Source organism: Sphaeramia orbicularis, chromosome 11, assembly GCF_902148855.1.
Source record: "Sphaeramia orbicularis chromosome 11, fSphaOr1.1, whole genome shotgun sequence".
NCBI classification, from domain to species: Eukaryota; Metazoa; Chordata; class Actinopteri; order Kurtiformes; family Apogonidae; genus Sphaeramia; species Sphaeramia orbicularis.
Genome location: NC_043967.1, coordinates 10,081,032 through 10,093,474, shown reverse-complemented (window position 1 = coordinate 10,093,474; position 12,443 = coordinate 10,081,032). Strand labels below are relative to the sequence as shown.

At 39.8% G+C, this 12,443-nt stretch overlaps 1 pseudogene; it reads left to right on the top strand.

The window, feature by feature from the left end:
* The window catches only part of LOC115427983 (potassium voltage-gated channel subfamily KQT member 4-like), a 63,250-nt pseudogene extending 56,492 nt beyond the window's left edge, over nucleotides 1–6,758 (top strand).
* Nucleotides 6,759–12,443: the final 5,685 nt, after the last annotated feature.

The following is a 12,443-nucleotide window of genomic DNA, read 5'->3' as shown; positions in this document are numbered from 1 at the left end:
GAAATCCGATTTGTTTTGTATGCTTGTTAATATTACACATTAAATGCAACTTCTATCAGTTTTGAGTATGAGCTGAATACGACCCTGAAGTGACCAGCATGCACAAAAGAGGTCCTGCAAAATATCGGATACGTTTCGGATTTACGACTATGAATGAAAGTGGCCTGGGTCGGATTTGTAAAAAATGGGATTGTGCTGTTCAAACTGTCTTTAACAGATTGAATACAGGCCACATATGGGCAAAAAAATGAGATTTTGGCCACATTTGCATGCAGTCTGAACATAGCCTAAGTCTCCAAAAGTGCATGTGAAAGTAAAATAAATCACTAAAAATATCAAAAACCTGAACCTTCATTTGGACTTTCAGGTGTGAAAATGCCCTCAGTGTAAATTTGTCCCTCTTTATTTTTATAAGATTATTTACAGTTGATCATGACCTCTGTTCAATTACATTTTCCTGACTTTGTTCCATGCAGTGTTTTCTTATATTTTGCATATACTGTATGTATTAATTTGACTAATTTCAATTTGCTTAAAAGGAGGGGAACATGAGAAACACAAATACATTCATTTCAAGATAAAACTTTTCATTTTGCCACATCTTACATTTGAGTTGTCATCTAATTCCTCTCAAGTATCCCTCTTCTTTTGAGTGTTTGGACCATTCATTTGGCCTTTTTGTGAGTTCTTCATTATTGCTATTTTTTGTGTTCATTTGTCATGTGTTTTTTTCATTTATTCGTGCACGTGGGTGTCAGAGAACTGACGCTACTGTTCAGTCACCTCCAGCGACAGCGTAACACCAAGAAGGTTCTCCACAACTCCTACCACGCGCTGCTGTCTGGGCTTCGGCCCTACAGCTCCCCCTACCTGTCAGGGGACAGGTACGCACTCCGCCACCTCTCGCAAACCTCACAGGCAGACATTTCAGACGGACACCCAAACTCTTATCTGCACTCATGCTGACACACATTCCCAAACACTACAACAATCACAGCAGGGACATGCAGTAGAGGAAATACTGACCAACAAAATGAAGACTGACTGCTTCTGGAGCTGCTCTCTGCATGGAGGTGTTACGTATCTAACAAAATGTCTCTAATGCTGCGTGAATCGAGACCTCAGAAGTCTGTCCCGGGCCCTCCTGCTTTTCGCCTCATCATCAGCACCTCCCGCTGTCCACTCACTGTTCTCCTCTTCTTTCTTTTCCTTCATTTCTGTTACATCCTTTCCATGCCGTCCATCCATCCTTCATCTTCCATGTGTTCTCAGGAAGGCAGAAGTTCCCTGCAGGTTTGTTCTTCAAGTCGTAAGATGTGCTCGTTGTTTTAATGGCATTCACAGTGAGGATGCATTCGCTGCATTATAAAAGCCCAGGGAAAAAAAGTGCTGTTTGTGTAAATGGTTTACGCTATTTCAGACTGTTGCATGCAATCAATGAAACAAGATTTTTAGTGTACCTGAATAATAAATGTTATTATTCGTATTAAAACTGTCTTGAATTCGAGGAGCTGCGATGATGATTAATAAGGCTGTCTTTGATGAATATACTCAGGTGAAGCTTTACGTCCCACCTTTGCATGATCTTACCCTGACGACAAGTCCAACTCCTCACTCCTCACTCCTCACTATGGGCAAACTCCCATGAACCCTCTAGTGTGTCTCCATAATCCAAACCTGCTCTTTACTGTACATTTTACAGCCTCAGGTAGGGTTAGGGCTGGGTGATATGGTCAAAACTGTTCAAACTGTCATGATAAAAAGGTTTACATCAGTTTATTATTGTCACTTTAAAGCTGTAGTGTTTGATAGGGTTTTTTTAGTGTCGGCATTAGTGCATTGTCAATCCAGTGGTCTGAGAAAAAATTCTGTTTTCAGGTTGTATAAATGTACTCTGTCTATGTCTAATCACAGGCCTTTACAGACATGTAGGGAGGTTCAGTACGTGACTGATATCTATAATAGCCAATCGCTAATCAGATACCATTCATCAGATGCAACCTGAAATTAATTCTACTTCCTCAACTCTGTGTCGCAACCTGGAAGATTCAAAAAATGGTTTCACTTTTCTGTAAACATTATGGAATGATTCCAAGTTTATGTGTATTTTTGGATTTAGACTCAGAGGAGACAGCTGCAAAGGGATGAGGTGTGTTTTCAATTTCTGATGTTTTTCCATGTGATTTTTCCTCCAGCAGCTTGAAATGACAAATGATCTCAAGTTTCAATGCAGATTCATGGTTCTGAATAAAATTTGCAGAAACCACATGATTATAATTAATTATTAAAAAACACACAACAGATGTGACAAAATGAAAAAGATGTGAGCATTGTACAAGATATAAAATCACAAAATCACCCCTGTAGTCTCTGACCCCAGAAGTTACTGCACATTTAGTGCATATTTATTTATTTATTTCATTTAAATTTTTGTTATCATTTTGGTCCTGAGTAAATTTGAACAAACCAAATGATTATTTGTGGTTTTGAAGTACTTGTACAAGAAATGTATTTAACCTCCCAAGACCCAGGAAATGTCAGCAAAGTACAAGCTTTTTTTGTTTTTTATTAAATAAGTGCCCATATTGGAAACATCATGATGCAACAGTTTTTTCAGATGTAGTTTTTAAAATTTTTATGGAATGTCCTTTGTGGTGGACAGTTTTCATTTCTTTTTTTTTTGTATCAAGTTGTGAAACTCTTGTCCACAAATGTGGACAGAAAACCCATAGCTGGGTGTTAGGAGGTTAACCTTAGTCTCTGATTTTGTGATTTACTACTTATTTTAATAATGGACTTTAATTTAATTTTCATTACTACTTTGATCCTGAGAGAACATTGAAGAAACCAGATGGTTATTGTTATATTGTTATAATTATTTGTAAGAGATGCAGATGTAGCAATGAGAAATATGTACAAGGTATATAAGAACACAAAATCGCACAGTTTCTATTAGTGACTTAAACCTATATTTAATTTGATTAGTTTTGGTTTACTTTATTATGAAACCTTACATAAAAATAAAAAATGAGGATTGCATTCTTTTCTAGTCATTCTACAAGTGAAAACAATGTGAAAAGTTTGTTATTTTTAGTTTTAAATAACTTGTCTTGATCAGAACATGGTGCTTACCAGTGGAACATTTCTGAAATCTCAAGGCTCAACCCTCAAAACAATTATATAATCAGAATTTTTTTCAACTTCAAAATATGGATGAAATGTGAAAAAACAACAAAGCATTGATACTTGTGGTTTAAATACAACATGAAAATGTATTGCGATAGGGACATTCATTTTTCAGTTTTATCGCCCAGCCCTGAATAGTGTAGTTTATCCAGACCAGGACATGTAAGGGCTGTTTGGACTATTGAGACGTCACCTCCTCCTCCTCCTCCTCCTCCTCCTCCTCCTCCTCCTCCTCCTCCTCAACTTCTCTGCCCCTGGTTTCCTTTGCCTGGTTTTCTCCTCACGGGTTCACCACATACCCAGGTTGTGTCCCAGAACTTCTCGTCTTCCTTCACTGCCCCTCCCTTCTTCCTCTCCTCTTTTTCCCCCTCACCCTTTCTCCCTCTGCCTTGTGTGTCTCCCCAGTCAACTCCTTTCTAAAAAGCGGGGTCTCTTCCGGATACACGCTGGCCGCAAGCAGAGGTATCCACGGCAACAAGCCTGTGCACGGGGCACGCTAGAACGTCACAAATATCTAACACCATTTCTACTTCCTCCCCCCTTTAACATGCATATCCTACTCACCTTGCCTGACTCTGCATTTTGTGGACCGGAGCAGTTATTCTCCAGACATCAAAACCACTCACACTTTGTGAGGTTCATTTATGACGTTTATTGGGAGATGCTTCTAACATGCATCGCATTTTCACCCACGTTCAGATTAAGTATTTTGAGTAGGCGCCGCACTCTGGTCCACAAATGTACTCATGACTCCTTCACTGTGAAGAAATGCTCCATTTTATTAAGAGCATGTTTCTCCAACTTGGACTAAGTGCTGGAGAAACTGGTGCTGATTTGCTTTAGCTTCCAGGTCATATAAACCATGTGTGGAAAACACGACAGAAGTCCTTGATGGTTTATACATGTGACAAATCTTTTTTTTCCCTTTTCCTTCCAACAATAAATATCTCATCAAGTAATGCAAAAGATGAAATATTTACGGACAATTTTTTTTTAAAATGAAAAACTACTGAATTCAAAGGAATTGGCTTGGTTCATGTTTTCAATATATTTTCTTTCACTGTATGTTCTTACAGAAAGAAGGCTTAAATATTTAGCATGCTTTCTTCTGCCAAATTCCAGTCATGTAAACTTTGCTCTAAATCAGTATGTTTATAGCATAGTTTTTTACAAAGGTTTTAAAGCTCCAGTGTGTAACATTTAAGGAGATTGAGGAGGATCTAATCATATTAATACATAATATAATATTCATAATAATATTTTCACTACTTTGTACTCATAAAATGAGAATCACATTTTCATTGTCTAGGTTTCACTTATGCTGTATCCACAGAGGGAGTGAGTCACTATATTTATAGTCTGGTTTGCTCTATTTATGTGCAAAATAGTACCTACTGTCCCTAGTATTTGAAATGATTTAAAGTAGTTGCAAAAAACTATGAGTTAATTGTTTCCTTTGCTTTTAGTAGATAAGAAATATTTTTCTAAATGCAGCTAACTGCAGCTCAGACTGAGGATAAATGACAATCTAAGTAAAGGTCATATTAAATGCATTTTAAGGTTCAGCATATTCAGCAAGCTTCAGAATATTCATGGATAGAGCTCCAGAGTATTTAATTAATAAAGAAAATGTAACTGATCTTTAGGCTTAAAGAAAGTTTCATTAGCACTTTATGTTTGACACTCTTTACACAAGAACATTTGTCATTGCTATAATCGTATATCATCGATAGTAAAGGAAAACATGACAGGAAGTAACCTTTTTGCACATGTGTAGAACAAACCAGGGATAGGTCACAAAGTGGGTCACTGTCCGTTGAGCCCACCGTGCTGGATGTTTCTACAGTAGCTCTGAATGGACTTTTATGTTCTTATTTTTATTATTTTACAGTACATGTCATCCAGTGTTAAGGGGTTTACTATCACCTACCTTGTATGAGTGTAGATTATAGTTAATATGCTCTTAACTTGAAACCCCAGAACCAAAAACACTGGGTCCAATGAGGGACTTTCACATGTTTTGCTGTCACTGTGTATTGGGTAAGGGAGGTATTCAGCAAATTCACCACTAGATATCACTAAATATCACACACTGAACCTTTAAGTGAATGCTGTGCTTTGTCAAAGTTTGGGGAAGATTCAGTGAAACTCAGAATGCATCCAAACATCATTTGCCTGCTTAACCTACAGCATGCAAAGGGTTCACTCTGTCTTCCCTGTTTCCTTCCGTTCGTACCTGAAGCATTTCAGCTCGCTCATGTGAAATGCTCTCTTCACAACCATCCCTTAACTATTTAAATTTTAATTTAAATGGCTGGCCATAACACACGCACAACAAAGAGTATATCATCGTAGAAACTGCGCGGCGTGAACGACCGGGCTGGAATTGCTCTGTGGTGCATGACGTTTGCATTGCCCGATGGATCCGTGACAGTGTGTAACATGTAAGTGGCTGTGGAGAGGGAGTGGTCTCAGGAGTGTGCTATAACTTTAGGAGTCAATCTGATGGAAAGAATGGCTGCCAAATAGCTTTCCTCCTGTAAATAGATGACCTGACATTCTGGCCTGCCTGAGGTTGTGGTGAGTGCTCTAGAGCACTAAATGACACATGTATGGCTGCGCTTTAAAGCCAGTGTTTTGATGCTTTTTTGCTGCGTTGAAGAGATTAAGGAGCTGCGCCTTTATTCTGATGTTAGGTAGAATGCATTCTGCCATCCCAGCACTACTGCTCTTGAATCAGGTTTCAGTTTGGTTTTGCTGAATCAGGTACTATGATAGGCACGTTAAATAAGCAAATCCTCATGGCAGAATCAGTGGTACCAATAAAGAGTGGTCCCTGTGGTCAAGCTGCCTCCAGGATTCAGCCAGTGTTTGTCTCACTTAGACAAAATACAAGTGTCTGTTGTTGTGTCTGTTTGTTGTTGTGATTCTCAGTAAGTGTTACTAAAAGCACAGGTCTTACTAACAGACTCTTTCCTAAAAAATGCCCAGACTGCTGCTCTGCTGCTTCCCTAAGCTCCCAGGAAAACACAGCTTAGTTTTCCGTTATGATCACTGTGGTCAATGAGGGGAAAAACTCCAGTGTCAGTTATTTAAACAACACCATTTCCACAAGTTGTTAAACTGTTTTGTCCTCACCGTCAGCAGCAAAATGGGCTTCAGGGATCGTATCAGGATGAACAATTCCCGATCATCCCAAACCATTCGGAACAAGGCGTCACCTTTGCCCCCGGGCTCTGGTGTCCGCCGCTCCCCCAGCCAGGAGAACGTCCCCTGAGGCCACCAGCCCAGGGAAGGTCCAGAAAAGCTGGAGCTTTAACGACCGCACACGCTTCCGCACATCCCTGCGCCTGAAACCACGTCCTCCTGCAGATGGTAGGCAGATACATACACACAGCAAACACTTTTCATTCACACTTGTAAGCCTCATTCTGAATGGTTTCCTCCCTGTGGGTGCAGTGGAAGGGGTCGGCGAGGACAGCGTGGAAGAAAAACCATATTGTGATGTGGCCATGGATGAGGTAATCCCAGCGGTGAAGACCCTCATACGGGCTGTCAGGTGAGTCCTGCAGTTACAGCACATTTATAACAGGTTATATGTCTATATTTACGAGGGCCGTTCAATAAATTCATGGCCTCACCCAGAACAGAACAACACAGACTGATAATTTATATTTTATTTTTCAACATAATCTCCATTTACAGCAATGTACTTGGTCCATCGATGTTCAAGCATCACTATCCCATCACGAAAGAATGTAACATCCTGTATTATAACAACCAGTATTTCTGGGTGAGGCCATGAACTTATTGAACAGCCCTCGTAGATGTGAAAGTCTGATGCCAAGGCAGAATGAGCAAAAACTAAAAGTAAAAGGCTGTGCTGATTATGGGTGTTTATATAATTAGCAAGCTATAGCTATTACTATTACTTAAAATATTCAAAAATGAAACATGTATATGAAAAACCAGGTCTGATGTTTGGTTAGAGCACTGAATTTATTCATTTCTCTGTCACTGTTAATGCTCTTGCCCATATAAAGCTACTATGCTATGATATTATAATTGCTGTCATTTGTTGATCCCTAGTTCAGACTAAACTGTGACAAATCTGACCTTTTTTGGACGATTGACTAGACTGCAAAACAAATCTACCTATGGGTATAAATAAAGTAACCTGGACCTTGACTTGACCTTGATTCCAAACAGATCTTTAGTTCAGCTACTGAGAAAACTGAGGTTTTGTGGTTTTACTGTAGCTGTTTAGGCTGATATCACTAAATATGCCACACTGTCAGGTCTTACATGTATTACAGTGAATACTGTAGTACATTAACACATAATAGTGTACATGATTTGTATGTGAATGGACTGCATTTATTTAGCTCTGTTCTACATTGATGGCTTCCAAAGCACTTCACAATTCATCACATTCACATTTTTGTGTAGAATATAAGATATTTCGAGGGGATCCGGGGATCAAACCACCAGCCCTCTAGTTTCTGGATGGTTCTACCCCCTTACACTGTGTCATATTTTGGTGGAAAGCTATTTTGGGCTGAAACATGCAATGTGTATGAAAGCTCATACAGTGGGTACTTGATACTTAATGGGACTAATTCTTCAAGCTGTAATATCTACAATTCCTGCCACTAAATACTAAATGTTACAAGGTTTGTTTGCTTGTGAACTTGCATTATGTCAAATATTTCCTACAATGTTCAAATTGTAACAAGTTTGTATTTTATTCAATCCCATGTCTTTCTTTATAATTAATAAATAACTAGCAAATTAAGACATAACATGTATAGTACATCAATGAACAAAAATGTGTATAAAATGTATTTATTACTTATGAGTAATAATTTCAGGTCAGATTTTGTGATGAGACCAGATATTACTCCTATAACTTTAATTATTATCTTTATTGAAAGATGCCTAGTGTCAGAAACTATATGTTTAAAAGAAAAAGAAAAAAGGTTAATGTTAGTAGTAATAATAGGAGCAGAATAATGAGTTAAACCACACCAGGAACGCAGACGATGGAGAGAATGGTAAATAAAGTCAACCAATAGTAGCATACAGTAGCTTGTGTTTGCAGCTCTGCTCACACGGCTCCACCTGGTCACTGATAGAATAAGGTCACTTTGGTCAGACAACACCCCTATGCATGTTTACCTGGAGCATCGCTCGGCTTCGTCAGCCTGCATTAATAGATGAACATGCTGCTTTTCCATTTAGGCGCTGGTGTGTGCAGATTCAGCTGACAGAGTGGAAATGTCCACTTAGGAGAGGTAACTGAGCCCTCTTGCAGGCAGGGTTAGTTCCCCACTGTGACCTTGTCGCTCAGCAAACCCGGTTCATTCAGGCCGGTCATGTGTAGGGCGGGCTTACAGAGAACACACACACACACACACACACTCAAACACAAGTACTGTGTAGCTGGAGTATCACATAATTTACAGTGACAAATGATATTGTACAGTTTAGACTGGGACAATGTCATAATTGATTAAGATCATTGCTGACACTGATTACTGTCACTGTGTCATCTCTTACTTGTGCTGCATGGATTCCAAACTCTGATGTCATTATACTGTATCAGTGTACATGATGGAAGAAGCTGCAGCGAAGGGTTTCACCTCTTTCTGGTAGATGTATTGCAAAAACAGCCCAGAGAGACAGACACCAAATGTTCTTAAATATAATCATATTGTCCTGTATTAAAGGTTCAAGGTTGATGATTAGAATAGAACATCATATTATTATTATAGTTTATTAATGCATAATCACATTAACAACAATTGCGTGTTTATTTTACACTAGAATGAGCTCTTTATATCTACAGAGGGAAGATGCTGCTGTTAACACAGTCTGTCATATTTCTACCTTATCTGTGACAAAGCATTTTTTCTTCTTCTTTTTCCGTATTAAAGCAGGTAGCAGTCTGCTGTAAGATGCATGTGAATGATGATATGTGTGAATGAGGACCAGAGTCTTCTGAACTGAAAAACCCAGAACAGTCAGAACCAACGCTAACTCTAATGACGGACTGTAAGTCAGTGTGAGGGTGTAATCTGCAGCTTCGCCAGTAGATGTCACTAAGTATTACACACTGAACCTTTGTTTCAGATATTTTTATTGCAAAGTCTTATCATAGTACAGATTTGAGATCCCCTGATTGGTACATGATGCTTCATTTTTGATATCAATATAGCATTCCGAAATAAAAAGAAAACAGCATTGATAAGGTGAGAAAAGAGGAAGTTTGTCGTTAAGTGTGTATCTAATGCTTTGTAAGTGAAGGGTATCTACACACCGAACCTTTAAGGAAAGGTAGGATTTTTAAGTTAAAAGAAAAAAAGAAAAAGCCAAAATTAGGCAAATTGATCAATATTACATACAAGAAAAAACATTAAAGACAGTTATTAAAGTGACTGAGTTTTAATAATCCTTGGTATGATTAAAGATAGACAGTTTTCATCTGAGAGAATTTGTACTTGTGATCACACTCAAAATAAGGAAAACTTGTTCTTCTGTCAGGGTATCATGCAAAGCATTGTTGTAACCCATTGCAACGTAAATCTAGCTCAATATTACCTGGAATATTCATCCATCCATCCATTTTCTGCCGCTTACCTGGGGCCGGGTCACGAAGGCAACAGTCTAAGCAGGGATGCCCAGACTTCCTTCTCCCCATACGCCTCCTCCAGCTCTTGGGGGGGGGGGGGGGGGGGGGGGACCCCGAGGCGTTCCCAGGCCAGCCGAGAGACATATAGACACTATGTGGTACTGGCTGGACTCGACTCGACTCGACTTGACTTGGCCTTTTTGCGTTTCCGTTACGAAAAAGGACCTGGAATCTGGTACCCGATACTAGTTTTTTTGGTATCACCTCCACCGAGGTTCCAGGACTGGGGACAGATACTAAAACGTGACGTGTAACACTGCAGACCACTGATTGGTCAGAGAGTCGTCTCTGTGACCCACCGTTTTTCAAAAAACAGATGTGGAAGTGACAGTAAATATAGCGGTAGGTTAATCCACATGATGACAGCCTGTAAAACTACACCATGGTCGGTTGAGGAGGTTCAGACGTAAAAATTCAGCATGAGCTTGACGAGCCAACACGCAACAAGTGAATTTATCAGCGACTCTCGGAGCAGACGACACGGAAGTAACGCGCTGCATCGCTATGACATCCAGGTACTGTAAAGTCAGTAGTATCCTGTGATGGAAATGGTCTCCAGGAATAGTACCTGGTACCCGAGCCGAGCTCAGCCGAGCCGAGTCGAGTCGAGCCGGTTCCACGTAGTGGAAACGCGGCATTAGTCTCTCCAGCGTGTCCTACATCTTCCCTGAGGTCTCCTCCCAGCAGGACATGCCCGAAACACCTCCCAGGGAGGCGTCCAGGAGGCATCTGAAACAGATGTCCGAGCCACCTCAGCTGGCCCCTCTGGATGTGGAGGAGCAGCGGCTCTACTCTGAGCTCCTCCCTGGTGACTGAGCTCCTCACCCTATTGGCTGGAATATATTATTATTAAAATGCTCTATATTGTCTTCCAGTGAGTGTTTTTATCCACATGCTTTGTAAACATGCATGACATTTTTTTCTTCATCCAGATGCAGAAGCTTTTTATTTTGTTTGAAATCCCTTATTTTGTAGTGTGATAAAATAGACACATTTAGATGAGTGACCAAGGCCTTCTTTAACTTACACACTATATGATATTTAACTAGTAATTACAATACTCCATAAAATACAAAAAAGAACATCCACGTTAAAGTATTTGAATATTCAGAGCTACTAACATTATGTTTAATGCAGTCACGTGGACATATTCACACACACACACACACACACACACACACACACACACAGACCTGCAGAGTTTTTCACTGATGGTGGCAGAAAAAACTACAATTACCAGCAAACATCTGGTGTTGGGGCCACGTTGGTCTCCAGGGGGGTATGATGAGAGCAGAGAGCAGATTATAACGAGTCTCCAGTCCCCCGTGACAGCGTTGTACCTTCGCACCATTTTCATGTGGGTGAAAGGCTTTGTGTGCCAGTCTGTCTATATGCAGTCTGTGAGTGCTTAAATGAAGTGTTTACAAGCATGGATAACTGATTATATCACATTAGGGACTCTGAAATTAGATTGGACTCCTCAAAATAGTCAGAACACAATGTTTTCAAGGCTTCAGTCAGGTTCAAGCATCTGACTCATAAAAAGGTCAAGTAATATGTTGTATTGCTGTTTGTCATGTTTATCTGTTTTTGTTTTTCAATTCAATTTAAGTGTTTTTTCTGATCAATTTTGTTTCTGACTGAACCTTTTCAGTATACATGATGTGTTTCAATTAATGACAAGAACTGCGAGCTAATATGTAATTCCATCACAAAAACTACTACTTTTTCACCATTTTCAACTGAAGATGGCTCCCAAAAAGATCCACAGATTTGTTTGCTTCCTTTAATCCCTGTGTCTCTACCCCTGGGTCCTGTCCAACTAATGTATAGGTAAGACGTGAAAACTAACTGTTCATTCTATTGCAACATATGTGTGTATGTAAGCTGCAGAGCTACACCTCTGCCATGTTAGACTGGAAGCTGTTGTCACAAACACTTGTGTGTTTACATTTGTCTTTGGTACTTTGTAGTGCAGCGATCCCATTTTACATTAAAATCAGTCATATTACAGTACATCTTAACACATTACAGGAGGGTTTAGTTTTCTGTTGTCACAGTGACTTCAGGTGTTGTAGTGAACTGTCTAAATGTGGTGTTTTGTCAACAATCAAACAGTCAGGAGCCTTTCATTCCTCCTCAGTAGCTGTGAGTACATATTTTCCGTTTCAGACATACAGTATGATCAATTATTGTTTGATATCTACATGTCACTGATAGCGTATATATGAAATCTCCTCAGATTTGCACTTGACTCAGCAGATAGTTCTGACCTCGGCTGCTCTGTGCTGTAGACAATGGAAGAGAGGGAGTTCCTATAGATAGTGCAGGTGTGTAAACAGCAGGTGCCTCGCTGTGTTCGGGCGTACACACATACGCACGCAGCGTCTCAGCGAGCTTCATGATTGATGTCTGTGAGGTAGAATTTTTGCAGCAAGCCTTAGTGCTGAGACTTCACTTTGGAGAGATGCATGTGGTTTATCAGTGCCTTAAAAGGCGTACAGTGTTCTGTTTATGTATGGAGGAAGAGGAAGGAGAGAAGAAGAAGAAGAAGACAGAAGATGGG